Source organism: Patagioenas fasciata, chromosome 1 (assembly GCF_037038585.1).
Source record: "Patagioenas fasciata isolate bPatFas1 chromosome 1, bPatFas1.hap1, whole genome shotgun sequence".
Lineage (NCBI taxonomy): Eukaryota > Metazoa > Chordata > Aves > Columbiformes > Columbidae > Patagioenas > Patagioenas fasciata.
In genome coordinates this window covers 17,924,637-17,941,788 of record NC_092520.1, presented here as the reverse complement: position 1 = coordinate 17,941,788, position 17,152 = coordinate 17,924,637, and positions in this window count along the sequence as shown.

The following is a 17,152-nucleotide window of genomic DNA, read 5'->3' as shown; positions in this document are numbered from 1 at the left end:
TTCCTCATTTCTTATAAAATTCTATTTATCATCTAGCTTTTATTTTATTTTTTATTTTTTTTAACACAGTAAAGACTCTACTATTCCACGGAACAGCCCCTGACCTCACAGCCTTATAGTCCAGATTTTACAAACAAACACATTCAACATATTTTCCACACTGGTTAGAGTGGAATTGGCTTGTGTGATATGGCATGACTTCTTAGTGTAAAAACTTAGAAATATCAGCAGGGATGTTTATTTTTTCGTGTCCTGTAAGATCTAGCAGCCTGGAATAACCGTTACTGTTCAGGGATGCCACTTCAATGCCTGTAACTCTTTACATCACCTTCTTGCTGTATTTTCCAGTACCTAAGAGTTTTGCAACTCTTCAGTTACTGGAACTGAAATCTTGAAGGAAGCTTCTACCTGGCACTGAATTTTTCTGTAATAGCCAGAAATATGTTTTTTTGAGAAGGAGATGTGAGGGGAAATATGGTGTAAACCTTTGCTAAAACAACTCAGATAAGATTTGCTTTGAAAACGTTTCTCAACCCTGTGCTTTGAAGTAGAGGTGCTTCATTTGGCTAAGCGATTTACTTTGTGGTGCCAATGTCTACCCACGTTTGTCCACATGGCAGCTTTCAAGACCTGTAATGTGTACTTGCTTGGTTGATGCTACCTACAGTTGGTACCATCTTCAGAAGTTTCGTATAAATGAAGAATACGCAGCAGAGATCTTAGCAATATCTGTAGGGGAGGTGGTGTTAGGGGAAAAAAAATTGGTTGTGGTTTTGTGGTGTTGGGGAAACTTAAATGGAGATTGCCTAAGCAAAAAAAAGGGCACTGGGAAATGGAGGAAGAAGTGGAATAGACTAACAAAAAGAGAAAAGCTGGTAACTGGATTTTCATTTAGAAAGTTAAGAGATGACAAGATGATACTAAAGGTGGGTGGACAAAGGCACTGGGAAACTGTGTCACTGGAAGGAGGAACTGGTTGGACAGAGGATCTGCAATAATTGGAACAATGGGACTTATACCAGAAATAGCTGGGAAGGGAGGGTGAGGTCTGAATGGAGACTGACAAGGAAGAAACCAGATGATACGGCAAGTACTTGGGGATGGGTTAAAGACTGAGAAATTGTGTTTGAGCTGCTGGCAGCTGCTTCCTCATCTTTTGGGAAAGCTGTAGGAAAAGTTTATGACTGCTTGGTCTCTACAGACTGACTTGTCCGGTGCCCAGTTTAGCCTTTGCCCGTGTATGACAATGCTCCGATGTCACCCAGCACCTCAGCAAACACATAAGAGGAAGCCGATGCAGGATGGTTCCTATCTACAGTCTTTTTGTTGAATGTAAGGCTACCCAGAGAGACTCTGGCTAAAAGGTGAACCTGCTTTAGCAGGTGGGTTGGACTAGACGATCTCCAGCGGTCCCTTCCAACCCCAACCATTCTGTGATTCTGTGATACAGGATGCACTTATCCTTTCAGCCTGAGAAGAAACAACTGGAAAGGTGAGTTACTAACAGCTTCCTCAACAGAGCAACAAAGAAGTGACATTCAGGGCTTTTGGCAGTCTTTCTAACCCTACAATGGAGCAAATATTTCCAAGAAGATCACAAATTATTTCATCCATGTGCTGCTAAACATTTCAGAACAACAGTCATGTTAAAGAGATACATAGTCTGGGAGCTTGAGGGGTTATTTTTTATTGTTTTGTAACCAAAGAGAAGACAATTCAACCACAATATGCTCTGTCCTTCTGTATTACTCCGGTATATCCTAGAACTGCATCCTTCTCTCATAGACATCTTTTTCCCTTCATAATGTACGAAGTATTCCTATTGTCTCTGCATTGTGCTCTTAGAACACAGATTTCCTCTCCTTTATAGTAAAATGCTAAATCCACTAGAGGGGGCATCTTTCCTACCCTATTTTTGCCACACTTAAAGTCCCTCCGGTTTCCTCTGTCTTTTGAATGTCCTTCTTTCCTCCCCCATGACTACCCTACTCCGCAGCTGAGTAAGGTCCTAATGGAGCCCTTTCATTGAAATCTTAACCTAATTATGTGTTTTGGTATGGACAAGTGTTTACAAAATCAAGTACCTATATGTTTGTCATAATTGGATTTGACCTCTGTGGGAAAAGCCATCTTTCCTCCAGATGGTCCGCTTTCCCTTTAACAAGTGTAATATTGGAAAGCAATGTTATAAGCTTCCTGCAAGGTTCTTGTTATCATGTATTAACTCTATTGATCTTTCAATGGCTTAAGTTGAAAAAAACCAAACAAAAACAAAAAAACCCCTAAGTTGTATATAAGCTGGCAAAGTAGAGAACTGAGTTACCAAATAGAAAAATAGATTAGCATGTACCACAGTAATGAGCGTATCTTAAGGATTTAAGATATTCATACATAAGTGTCTCTTTAAACTCTGAGGTAATGGCATCCATACATGACACCGTGACAATAGCTGTGAACTCTCCTATTGTTGCAGCCTGCAGCAAGCTTTTTTCCTGTCTCGTGTTGCTTTGCAGCATATTAGAATGGAAGCTTTGTACGTAGCTTCCCACATTAGTGCTGGAGGCTGCTGCATCTCGGTGGGAGGGAACTGTGATGCCTGCTGTGTAGAGATTGCAACATACTTCGGTTTAGAAAGCACCATGTTAACATAAAATAATATTACTGTTTCCCACCTCAATATAAAATGTCCACAATATTCAGCTCTTCCTACATCCATCATGTTAATTTAGGAACTCTGGAAGGCAACAAAACAGAACTGAAAATAGAGCTTGCTATTAGAGCCCTAGCAGTACCCAGGGTCTGAGGTTTACTGCATACCCCAAGGCCAGAGAGGACTGATCTATACAGCTGGAGTTCAAATGATTATTTGTCAAATCTTATTTCCATAATGGAGGTACCAGGACTAATATTTTCTTGACAGATTATTCCATAGTTTGAAAGATCATATTTTCCTGTTATTCAAACTCATTTTTCCTCTTCTCAGTTCTGCTGCTCTCTTATAATTTAGGCAAGGTTTCACCAAAATTCAAGAAAAAATTTGTTTCATATTATGGAAATTCATCTTTAGTACAACGTTATTCCCTTTACACCCCACTTTTGGAAAAAAAAAATAAATGAACAGATCAGTTTCACTTTGTGTCCAAAGGCCAACAAGTTCTGGGCAGCAGATGTCCAAAATTTCTAGGGAAAGCACTTTAGTATAGATCAGCAAGTGTTGTCTGAGTAAATAAATGAGAGGTTATACCTTTTTTGGCTTGCTTCCAACCCATCTGGGGCTTTCATTGCTGGAATAACTGAATAGCAATATAAGCTACCACAAATTGAGTGCTTGTTAAAGCAAGGCTCCCATGGGAGCAAGCACTGTCCTGTTAGTGATCCATGATACAGCAGATGGAGTGCTGAATGACTTCAGGTGATGGTTCCAGGTACCTGAGCAACTGCATCTCTATTAGCCATTTCTGTGATAGGAAAGGCCAAAATGATTCAGGAACAACCAAAGATCTCCCGTGGGCAGTTGAACCCCAACCCTCATTACAATTAGAAGAACAGTTTAGCTCACATGCCAGCAACAGATTCTCATTGCACCTGAAAACTAACTTTCTCTTTCTTTCTTTCTTTCTTTCTTTCCTTCCTTCTTCTTTCTTTCTTTCTTTCTTTCTTTCTTTCTTTCTTTCTTTCTTTCTTTCTTTCTTTCTTTCTTTCTTTCTTTCCTTCCTTCCTTCCTTCCTTCTTTCTTTCTTTCTTTCTTTCTTTCTTTCTTTCTTTCTTTCTTTCTTTCTTTCTTTCTTTCTTTCTTTCTTTCCTTCCTTCCTTCCTTCCTTCCTTCCTTCCTTCTTTCTTTCTTTCTTTCTTTCTTTCTTTCTTTATTTCTTTCTCTCTTTCTTTCTTTCTCTCTTTCTCTCTTTCTCTCTTTCTCTCTTTCTCTCTTTCTTTCTCTCTTTCTTTCTCTCTTTCTTTCTCTCTTTCTCTCTTTCTCTCTTTCTCTCTTTCTCTCTTTCTCTCTCTCTTTCTCTCTCTCTTTCTCTCTCTCTTTCTCTCTCTCTTTCTCTCTCTCTTTCTCTCTCTCTCTCTCTTTCTTTCTCTCTTTCTTTCTCTCTTTCTTTCTCTCTTTCTTTCTCTCTTTCTTTCTTTCCCTCTTTCTTTCTCTCTCTCTTTCTCTCTTTCTCTCTTTCTCTCTTTCTCTCTTTCTCTCTTTCTCTCTTTCTCTCTTTCTCTCTCTCCCTCTCTCCCTCTCTCCCTTCCTTCCTTCCTTCCTTCCTTCCTTCCTTCCTTCCTTCCTTCCTTCCTTCCTTCCTTCCTTCCTTCCTTCCTTCCTTCCTTCCTTCCTTCCTTCCTTCCTTCCTTCCTTCCTTCCTTCCTTCCTTCCTCTTTTACTGTTGACAGGTGAGAAGACACTGTCCACATTGCTGGGACCAGAAGCCAACGGGAGCTGTAACTGTTCTTACTACTGACCATCAGGTCTCATTACTTTCCCAGTAGCATCATCCCTCCCCAACACAAATGAAAGCCTTTCAGAGTCAGACACATAGGCTCCTACTCTGGTCCTTCCTAAAATACACTAGGAAAATGTCTTGTATCAGAATATGAAACCTTTTTTTAGTCTTTTGCATCACATTGCTTACTCAAATTCAGTAGGTACCTGCACTGAGACCAGGCGGGAAGAGACACAGCCAAATGGCAGCTAAGAGCCTGTCTTTTAAAATATATTGCATCATGTTGATTTTTTGGAAGAAATATGAAAGTACTGCATGTGAGATATTGTATAGCATACAATGTTTTGAAACAAAATATATTTAAAATTAGCTTTCAAAGAGCAGCAAAATTTTAGAACACAGACTGCAATTAAAAGCAAATGGCATGTGAAAAATTCAGTACACAAAATGAAATGGGATGTCATGATAAAATGGCAGCAATTGTATTATATACAAACAGGACATGTCAATTTGGAGATGATAAATACTGAATTGAGTATACAGCACCAAAATACTGACATCCCTCAGCAGATGATGAGAATGGTATAGGGTAAAGAAAAATATAGAGAGGAAAAAAATAGACTTTTATTGATATGAATACACAAGTTTAACATGAAGGACTGTCAGGTATGTCATATCTATAAAATGAAGATACTGTTGAAAAAAAATCTGGTCTGAAAGCTGTGTATCTACCTCAGATTCCCAAAAGAGTTTTACCTTTAAATCTTTCGAGAGGCAAAGCTTCAGAGAACACAAACAAATGAAGCCTGAGCCTGGTAAACTGAGACTATGATTTACTACAAAAATTGGATCGAGCCCCATGCACTAGAGAACATCGAGCAATATGGTGGCAAGATTTCACCTTATTCTCTCAATTCTGATCAAAAAGCTTTTTGAAGATGTTTTTCTAACTTTACGAAGCATATACGAGAGGTTACCTGAGAAAAAGAAACTGTATTAACAGCTACAGAAAATGCATAAGCAAAAGCAAAAAACACTCTAGTGACTGCTTTGAGAAATTATAACCTTGTAGTCATGAAAGCAGCATTTTTATTTCTACAAAAACAAGATGAAGAAAGTTCAACATCTACTGCTAGCATGGCAGTGCAGCCTGTGTTATACTTGGATGCTTTTCACGTTCACAGAATGGACGCTTTCCTTTTCACAAATATTTTACCAAATTTCTCTTCTTTTGAGCTGCGTTGCAGGCTGCAGTGCACAGACACATGGGTATGGCCTTTGCAGACAGACCTGTGAATCTCTTCCCTGCATTCCCAGGGCAGCTCCCAGCTGGGTCTGACTAAGACGCAGCCAGGAAATCCCCAAATCTCGTGGTTTGAAGATTTACAGATCAACTGGGAGCAATAAACACACAGCAGTGGATGATAAAGCTTGTCAAAACCAACTCTTCAGGAAACTATTTCAACTATCAAACATTTTCATTGAAAATGTTTTTCTTTTTTATTTTATATCTTTGAAACTGGTGGAATAAGAGGACATGATGTGACTGCAGGGCAGGTTCTCCCTGCAGTAAAAAGGTGTTTCATCACAGATGTCACAGGTGCTATGACAATCAGGTTTTTTAATTCTCAGGCCACAATGTTTTGAATCCCCTGCTGAGAAGGTTGTTAGGATGGTAATCTAAGACTTAATAAACTTTACTTCTATTTAGATACCAATTTCCTCAGTGCCCATCTCTTCTTTATAACAACCGTTACTCCAGCTTTCAATAACAATGCAGATCAACCTGCAAATAAAAGAAGTTATGAACCCTGGCTGCCGTCGTTGGCAAAGCCACAGCCGTGGCGGGAGGGCCGGCAGAATGAGCACATTACAATGCATGCGGCCAGGGCAATCTGCAGCGCATGGGAGAGGCGTAATCAGTGTTACCTTCTCATTGTAATGCTTAATAAAAATAGATAATAAAGCATTTGGAGTACTACTGAAGCAAAATGCTAGTTAAAATGAACCTGATAATAAAAGGCTCAGTGGGCTTTCTTGATTCAAGTGCCAGCCTCGAGCAATCAAAAAGAATTTCCCAAGAGATTGCTTAATAAAGGAATAAAAAGAAGCATTTACTTCAAATGGCTCATTCTCCTCATCTTCTATGGATAACTGTGTTTGTGCTTGGGACTCACAGTAGTGCCTTCCAGCCCCTCTGGAGTAATAATGTCCAATGCAGCCTTTGCTTCGCCAGGGCAAGCTACTTGCACACTACAGCTGCTTTAGTTGCCAGGGTAGGAACCACATCAGTTTCTCTGATGTCCAGGAGAAGCTTAAGAAACCTTCTAGTAAGCATGAAAAGAGAGATAAAGGAAGACCTTTGTCAGGAGTGTCACCTATGGAGGGCAGCAAACACTAATTCCAAACATAAAGGCAATGTGCAGTTGGACATATATAATCTGAGTGATGGGCTTTTGAAGGACATGTGGCTATTAGAAACCAGAGTATAAAAAAGTACAAAAAAGGCACAAGGACCATCTTTATTTTCCAAATTCCTTTAGCGCTCTCTCAGGTCACAAAATTTGGAGGGCGATTGCACCATGTGAACAAACTCATTTTCTAGTTATTTTACTGTACTCAACCATTCTGTGTTTGAAATCACATCCTTTCTGTGCTGCCCTTTTCCCAGTGCCACCTGAAGAGGAGTGGTTAGTGAGTCCTGCCTGTAAATGGGAGAAGGAACAGACCATCAACCCAGGCCCCCCAGTGAAGAACAACCATTCAACCAAGTACTGTGCTTTGTCAGATGTTGAATCCCTTCCAGAAGACACAGGCTTTGCCATTAATCACACTATATATGGTAAATATTGTCTTTTAATGAGGAGAAACTCTCTCCATTTTTTTTTTTTTAAAAAAAAAAGGTATGAAGTAAATGGAAATGTTTTCCTTAACCATGAAATGGAAGCTAGTAACTCTTCTGTTTACCTGGAGTACTGAAACTTATCAGAGATGTCATGTATTGCAAAGATAGGTGGTACAGTGCAAGGCAGCACATTGCACAGCCCATGGGGTGGGAAGGGCAACCTTCTGCATGATATTCCAGAGAAACACTTGGAAGATCCATGGTGAACTATCTGTTTGGCTTGCCTTTTTATGTTTTTTCCCTAGATGCAACATTTATACTTCTATAATCTCTTCCTTTAAAAAAAATTCCTTCTGTCTTTTGATTCCTCTGTATCTTACTTCTCTGCCAATTGTCAGTAATAAATTGATGAAATCTGTCTAGGTTTTCCTTGAAGATTCTCAAAACATGTTTTGAAGAGATGGGGAAGGAAGAAAGGAAGGTGCATCTGTTTATACATTCCAGTTTTGTGACAAAGTAAAATATTTAGCAGTTTGCTAATGAAGGTGGAAAATGGAATGTGTTCTGCAGAACAAAGCAATCCTTTGAGAACCTGCTTAAGGAGATGATGGTTGACCAATGACACAGTCTCTGGTGTAAAGTCCCAAACTACCTGCATGGAGGAAAAGATACAGAATCACAAAATCACAGAATGTTAGGGATTGAAAGGGACCTCAAAAGATCATGTAGTCCAGTCCGCCAAAGAAGTTAAACCTAGCAGATAAGCACCAGACTCAAAACCAGCAGAAAAATAAGATTCATGCTTACATAAAGGGGCTGTTCTCATTTAGCACACTGTAGAAAACACTGTACACAATTTACAATGGTAAGTTTCAAATCAATTTGCTGTAGATGCTTAGTAATATAATAAATTATATTTAGTAGCCTTACAGTATGAAAACATATAATCACATAATATCTAGTATTACGCAGCTAGATAAAATTTAAATAGTAGGGCTAAATACAGTGAATATTTTCTCCAATTGAATTAGCTGAATAAATATAATTATGACAAAAATGAGTACAACTCCCTGCCCTAAACTGCCTTCTAGATTGGATCAAGGACAGAAACAGCCTATGTGTGTGCTGCTGACTTGAATATTCATAATTCAGAGCAAAATTCAAAAATATTATATTTACTTAGGCTAAAAGTTTAGAGGAGCCCAGGCTATACAGCTTCACGGGCATATTGTCTTTTCCTTATTGAATGATTATTAGATTTTGAAGCCAGAAAGTATTCAAGATTGGAGAAATCAGTAAATCCACTATCCTTATAAATTTCATAGTAGACAATACTGCATGTAATGCTTTTAAATTGCGCTTTTATTTTGGAAAATCCCTTTCCAGAAGAAGTGTAACATCCATCTCTAGAGTTCATAAATGTCATAGACTAAGTAAGACTCTTTCCAACTAACTCATAGTGTCTGTCTCTCTACTGACGTTTGCACAGTATTTACCTCATAATGCAGGATCATTAAATAGCCCTTGAAATTTGTGTGAAGTTATTCAGACTTAATGCAATGAGAAGGTATTTTGTACTTCTAAACTCCTTGTGCCTACAATCTTCTTGACTGGGAGATGGCAACTGGCCAGTTCTGGACTTCTCAGTTATTTACTGTGTTGTGCCCTTTGGAAACTGAATAGCTCTAATGGTACCCTGTGTATCTGCATTGAATAATCCTACTACTTTTTGTAGTGAATACTTCACTCACACAAAATGAATGCTGCTTTTCAGTGTGTGATGCAGTTCCTGATAATTAGTCACCAAATATATACTGCTAGTGTATGATGTCAACCAATCTGTGCTTCCCACTGTCCTGGTTATCTTCAGTTCATGTGTTCCTGGAGTATGCAATTTCTTTTGTTAAGAAGAAGCAGGTATCTTAGCTCAATATGTTTAGCACTCCCTAACAAAGCTAGCAGAACAAAAAAGCTGAAACATGCAAAAATCTTCTCTGCTTTTTTCTGATTAGGATGTGTCAGGGGAGCAGATGCAGCACACAGAGCAAGAGATTCTATTTTAATGAACTCTTTTTTTTTTTTTTTTAAATACATTCTAGGTTGTTTATTTATTAGAATTAATTCCTGTGAATTATCCTCATTCAGAGTCAGCTACTGCTACTTAATTATTATGCAATCAGTGCTGAACAAAGAATGACTTGATGGAAAACAGAATCCTTCATACAATTTATCAGCCTGAATAGCGACCCTAGATAATTAGAATCATAGCCACAGCACACAGATTGTGCTCCAAAGCCAGCTATCTAGAATCAGTCCAATCAATATGGTTTTATCTCGGTAAGGGCGTTATTCAAAGCCATACAGAAAGGCCACCATGCTTCCATTTCTTACAAACTTCTCTTTCCTCAAATGACTGTTGGGAGATCTTTTTACTTTAACCTTATCATTTTTCCTGTACATGGCATAAATGATGTTCAGGAAAGTAGGCTCAGATGCTATTATATCATATGTCAAATGAACAGAGACAAAGAAGACAAAACCCACAGACTAACTGATAGAACTCAAAATTCCCATTGATTTTGACACAATGAGGAGGTTAAGTTTGTAATTAAAAAAAAAAAAAAAAGAAAGCACACAGGGAAAGCAGAATTAAGGTTTCCATGGCAACCTTAACTTTGACTCTTTCCATGACTTTTGTTCTTTTGCTCAGGCAGTTCTTGTCTGACATTTGATTTTTCCTTCTAGTTTAGTGTAAAGTTACAATCCTCTACTTGCAGTCTAGTCATTTTATTGAGTAAAATAAAGCTGACTTGTAAAAAATCAGACTGAAGGAAAGGTCAATATTTTCACTTTCCACAGAGCAATAAAAACAACCTTTTTAGTATTTTGGTTGTATCATTATTGATAATTAATAATAGTAATAGTAATAACAACAATAATAATAAAGTCTACATTATTTCCTCTGTTCTATGAAGAGCCTGAAATGTCACCAATACAGTTGCATAACCCTTAGCAACCTAAACCAAAAATCACTGTTTTATCCAGCTTCACACGAAGCTCTTCTCACAGCTAGTCCTGCACTGTGTTGAGTAGTGATGCTACACCATTCCTAGAAGGCTCTTAATAGCAGTGGTGGTCCGTAGCATCACATTTAGTCAGCCTAGAGATAGAGAAGGTCTATCAGTAGGTGTCCTGATGTTTGCAGTGGAGAAGTGAGGACAGCTCTGAGAACAGAAGCAGCTGCTTGGTGGGGGGAAGAGGGGTAAGACATGAACAGAATGGTGAAAGGGGGCTTCTCCTCATCCCCTTTTGACAGCCTCTGAATCTCTGCACAGTCATCAATGCTGAGTTCAGATCTTTCCTCTCTGTACCTCTTCCTGACCAAGAGCACTACAGTCTTCTTTCTGACTGCAAGAAACAAGCTTGGCAGATTTGATTTCTCAGTGTAAAGGAAAATGTATGTTCCCTGTGAGTCAAATCCAGCCCTGTTGCAATACAGCTGACTTCAGACAAGCTTCCTTCCAGGACTGCAGCTAAATCAAACAAGAAAGATAGTTTAATACGTATATACATGTAAAATTAAAAAAAAAAAAAGAAAAGTGTGTTTAATTGCAACCTTAGGGAAAAATGCTTTGAGGTTTGTAGAAATGTCCTATTGTATGTAAGACACGAGCTATGCTCTCCAATCCTATTCCTGACTCTGTTTTTCTTGTGTTGTTTTTTTGTTTGTTTGTTTGCTTGTTTGTTTTTTGTTCTTTAATAAAAAATTAGCTCAAACATGCATATATATTGGCATAATTTAGGGTTGTCATGGCAATGCTACTATACCAGAAATCAATGCAATGTGAAAGTATAGTGTAATTATAACCAGCACTGAGATTCAAAAGAAAATATTTCTGAGGCAGTTTTTAAGCCAATACAATACAAGTATCTTATTTGTATGCATTTGTGGAGATCTTATTTTTATAACAGAGTCTTAAGCAGAAAGGGCATTAGTGGAGGCTCACCGAAGTCAGTTGGTGTCTTACTGTTGATTTTAGTGATTATTTTTTTAGATGTGTACATTCATTTCGTTTTGTACCTATGCCTGGCAAAACACACAAAGTAAATTTTTTCCTTCAAGTATTTACACTTCCAATGCTTTCTTAGTTTCAGGATTTGGCCAATGAAAATCCAAGTGGATGCAGATGAAGGGGAGCCTTCTCACTGCCATCCATAAGTTCCCATCTTGCAAACAACAGGTGTACTTTCACCTATACACCAGTGTGCCTATAAAGGAAGAGGTATGGTGAAGAGGAGAGGGATGAAGATTAAGTGATTTACAGGTTCTTGCATGCTGCCTTTGAACGAATAATAAGAAACACAGATGCAGGGTGGGTGTGGGGAAATTGTGGCAGACCATGCACAACACATCATGAGGCAGGGGAGGAGAAGGTATGTCTAATATGCACTAAGGCAGCAGGTCTCATGTAATAAAATTTTCTTCTAAATAGTGTTATGATTTGGCAGGTAGGGGGTATTGCCTCAAGATGCTTGAATTTTTTGAATGAACAGTAATAAAAGGCTGACCTTGGTAACAGTATAGAAATTCAAGATTGAGGGCTGTTTGTTTGTTAACACCTATTTCTGCTGAGATGCCTGTCTGAGCACCAATGGTGCTTCAGCCATCAGAGTTTTGAAACCCTTCAATTCTTCTAAAAAGGACATGTTTCCTCCTGGACAAAGATTACCATTTCATATCTTTATCAAAGTTAAGGAACAACTCCATCTTGCCTTTAATTTTAACTGCTTTTTTCAGACAAATTCATTATATTTCTTTATCCGCTTCTCTCATTAAAACAAACAAACAAACAAAACAGTACCAAAAAAACTCCAGGGTATTTGTACACCTTGGTTTCAGATTTACACCTTGGAATATGTGTGAATTTTACTGAAATATTACCTTAACTCTATATTCCCTGCATTTAGAATGCCAGTTTTTATAGATGTGTTATTTAAATTGCAGTTTTCAGTTTAGGTTACTTCTGTGTCCTAAGATAACACTCGGTGCTCTTGATCTTCATGATAACCTTTAATTTGCTTATACGTTCTATTTTATTTTATGTCTGTGGGTGTACAGATACAGGAGGTATCACAGACCACATGATCCGAATCAGATCTGGTCCAACAAGTAAAGCTGCTCTCCCTTTTCAGAGAGTGAGTCAAGAAGCAATTGGGACAGTGGGGGATACAGAGCTCACACTCTGGTTACATGACAACCTCAAGAAAGCAAATTCCTCATCTTCATAGATGCAAGAAAAGCCTGGGAAACGCAAGACTGATTATTCGACTTCACTAAAAAAATGAGGAGGACCCGAAATTTCCCATTTATTAATATGATGCAACTTCTGTAGTAATTGAACAATTTTTAATGTTTCACTCATTTTTTTTGGAGTGTAGAGTAGTTGATTAACACAAATTTCTGTAGAAGGTTTTTGATAGGAAGGAGAGGAGAGGAGGGGAGAGGAGAGGAGAGGAGAAGAGAGGAGAGGAGAGGGGAAGAGGGAAAGGAGCAGCGAGAAGTGGGAAACAGGAGTGGGGGAGGGGACAAGGGATGAGAAATTTCTGCAGAAGCTTTTAGAAGGGAAGGGAAGGGAAGGGAAGGGAAGGGAAGGGAAGGGAAGGGAAGGGAAGGGAAGGGAAGGGAAGGGAAGGGAAGGGAAGGGAAGGGAAGGGAAGGGAAGGGAAGGGAAGGGAAGGGAAGGGAAAGGAAGGGAAGGGAAGGGAAGGGAAGGGAAGGGAAGGGAAGGGAAGGGAAGGGAAGGGAAGGGAAGGGAAGGGAAGGGAAGGGAAGGGAAGGGAAGGGAAGGGAAGGGAAGGGAAGGGAAGGGAAGGGAAGGGAAGGGAAGGGAAGGGAAGGGAAGGGAAGGGAAGGGAAGGGAAGGGAAGGGGAAAATGTTTTAGCTGGAAGGGATCTACAACAATCATCCAGTCAAACCCCCTGCCATAAGCAAGGACATCTCCAACTAGATCAGGTTGCTCAGAGCCCCACCCAGCCTGGCCTTGAATGTCTCCAGGGATGGGGCATCTACCACCTCTTTGGGCAACCTGTGCCAGTATTTCACCATATTCATTGTAAAAAATTTCTTCCTCATATACGTGTGCATGTGGTTTAATTACATTTGTAACATATACATTATATAATAAACATATTTATAATGCATAATAAATACAATTATAAAATATGACGTCAGCAGTAGTTTTAGAAGGTAGTTAAATAAGAAACACCTTGTGTTGACAAAAAGGAGATGGGAAAATAACTTCCGTGATTTACAGGTGATTCTAATACATCAAACAGCAGAGTTAATGTAGCAGGTTGGTGTATCCTGAACACTCAATAAGAGAGGTTTTCTGACATGAAAGGATGGGTTTCGATTCAGGAACTGATTTTAATGGATACAATGCAGCTAAAAGACTGCACAGCATTTTGAAAATTGAGGGCTTGTTATAAATGGTGCATTTTGTAGACAGATGATTCTGTTAAACACAGTATATGTGGTTTTCAAGGGGCAAAAGAAACTCTGAGTGAGGTGAAACACTAACTGGCAGAATGGAGACAGAACCTATTATCACAGTACACTTCAGAGTAAAGAGTGAAAAAGGAGGAAATTAAAAAGCTTTCAGACACTTTGGCATGAAATTTAGGAAACTGAGACATAAAATTGTTTTTTCTTACATGGTACATTGCTGTTTTGGGGTGACTGAGAAACAAGAAGCACTGGGGACTTCCATGTGTCTGAAATGACTTGAGGAGAAAAATGAAGTTGTAGGAAAGAAATTACACTTCAGCGGTACTTGGGCAAACAAACCAACTACTACTAAGACCCTAGAATTAGACTGATGAGACAGAGCAAAAACCACTTTTCTTTATAAATAGAAATTAAAATATGACTGCACTGCTTTCACAGATCAGTCTGAATGCAGAGGGCAGCACTACTGCACACTTTGTTCTCTGTATAATTTGTTTGAAAGTAAAACTACTAGAACTGTTACAGAAATTTTCACAGCCTACACTTAGTGTATGTCTACAATAACATATAATTGAGAAAAAGAAACCAATCTAGAAATAAAAAACCTTACAGAACTGAGAGTATGTACCAGTAACTTCAGGTAAAAGACAGGTATCAAGAACACACTAACTTTCCTAAAACAATCACTATTTTTAAATGAAAAATTTAATGTAAGGAAGTGTATGGATTCAAAATTGAGCAAAGGAATTTAAGTATATTATCTGAAGTTATAGCAAGTAAAACAAACTGTAAAGAATTACAGTATCTGTCTTTAAAACATAGTCCAGTCTAATATGGTGTCACAAGCACTGAAGTCTGAAAGAAATTTTCACTATACAACTATTTCTAACATCACTGAAGTCTGAATTAAGCGTAAATTAAAGACAGCTTAACAGGTCCAAGCAGTGTTTCCTGCACACTGCTTGGGAGTCTTTTAGATGTTGCTTCCAGTACATCTTCTGCTGTGTTCCTGCTCTCTTTAAAAATCAGTCCAGCTGGGCCTCTTATATTGTAAATGAAACAGAATAGTTTACTTCTTCACTCACCTTTGAGACCAGAAGTGGTGTTTCTAAATACCTTGTCTGGTTTCTTATATGGAATCCATGTATGTATATTTTTCCCAGGAGCCAAATTAAAGAATTTTGAGTTCTTTTCTAGATACCTAATCTCATTTAAAAGACTCCAACATAATGTGAAATGTATCCCTTCACTATGTAATCTCTCCAATAGAAATTATCTTTATTACTAGAAAATTATGTCTGATTTCAAGGCTGAATGTGCATGACTTCAGCTTTAAGCAGCTTGTTCTTGATATTTCTTTTGCACATCAGGGAAAAGGAAAAAAGCTAGCAACACTGTCAGTTACCTTTTCCTTAATACTGCTATTAAGGAAAACGTGACAATGAAATAATTTCTTACCTTTCTCATCATTAACTGGCACAATATGTGGAAACCTTAATACTGCAGTTGTATCTTTACAATCCCAACTACTTGCTCACTCTGTGATGTATCCCGCCCTTTTTTGATAGTGGACCCCAGGACTGAGGGCAGCACTGCACTGGTTATCTTCCCTGCGTAATGAATAGACCTGCACAGCTATTAGACAACATGAGATGGAACTGTTCACTCTCTGAGGGGAAAATGACTCCCTGCAGCTTAGAGTCATTTCTGCAATCTTGACTTTTTGACATTGATCTGCATTACAGAGAGCAACTGAAGAACCTTAGTTATCAGGCAGGAAAAAGAAACAGTGACTAAACCTTATCTCAGAACACCTTAATGGGCAAAAGGGGACAAAGGGTTGTGAGGTACTTGGCCTAGTCCATATAACCATAATGAGATTGAATAGCTAGGTGCTGTAGCTAATGCCTTTAGAGTGGAAATGAGATATATGCCCTTAACAGGGACAATTACTAACCACTGGAAACACTACCTAGAGATGCAGTGGATTCTTTAGTTGATATTAATTACGTGAAGTCATTAAGAAAGAGTGTGAATCTGTCTTTCTTGTGAATTTCCCACATGAATTAACAGGTGAAATATTAGGAGTTACTTTATAGAAAGGCCCCAAAATCACAATACTCCTTTCTGACCTTCAAAACCATAAATCAGGGGAAAAAGGGTGACTGATAAACCCTACCCACCAGCAGGTAGGCATTGCTTCACTGATGAGTTAACAATTAATAAGGTGGAGCTTACCTGTTGCTTAACTTGTGGGAAATCACAAAGTAAAAATGAATTAACAATATACATGCAAATATAACTCATAAAGTATCTTTACATACACAAATGAGACTACCTGTAACAGGTAGGCAGCCTAAATTCAGATTTTAAAACTCTGTACTGGAAAGATGTGGGGCTGAGAAATTTCTGTCATCATTAAGGGATCACAGATCACAGTCTAACTCCTGCCGTTCATCAACAGACACCAAATGAAAACAGACTCTACAAATCAAGTGAGAAAAGCTCATGGGACTAAGGAGAAATATCAAGTGGATTTATCTGCATAACCTGCCCTGTGTGCCTCCCCATTGAATCTGTTGCATGTGCTGACTGACAGCTTCAGAAACATGGAGCTACTGAAGCATGAAGAGTTGGACAGCTTTTGGGCATCAAGAGAAGTTCTGCTGAAGCTTAATGGCACGGAGCACCTCCCACAAGGGCTGAAGTTGCTCCCAAGAGCCTCTCTGGCTACAGCTGGTGGCTTTTAGCTCTGAATTTCACTACACCTTGGAGACCACAAAGCTGCATAACATCCTCGCTGTAAACCTGCAGGACTGAGTTAGAGCAAAATGCATTTTATTCAGTGTCTTTCCTCTCACTAAGTGAAGAAGTAAGTGTAAACCTGCTTCCTGGAAGTACACACTAAAACTGCAAAGCAGTAACATTAACAGTACAAACAAAAGAAGGTGCAAATTTACTAAGCAGATGTAGTAGGTTAGGATTTTTTGCCTTTAGAGTGAGGATAAAGGTTTGGAATTTGTCTCAACAATTTGCTGAAGAGTCTAATATAAAAAAAAAATCACAAAACCAACAACAACAACAAATCCTAACTCATGGTGTGGTGTTTGTGTTTTTTTCTTTCCTGGGACTCAGATTTTCAACTGTTTAGGACTGCAATTTTTTCCATCAAAATTGACGGAAACTCAAATAGTTTTCATTCTCTTTTTGAAAAATCACCAGGTGCTTGATGAATCCTCTCGGCATGAAATATGGCAGCTCAGTAGGTGACTAGAACTGATTTTTTTTCCTTTTAAAATGGCATAAACTTGACTCCAATATGAATAAAAACCAGCTCAAGTAGCATTTCAATTTAGCAAAGCAAA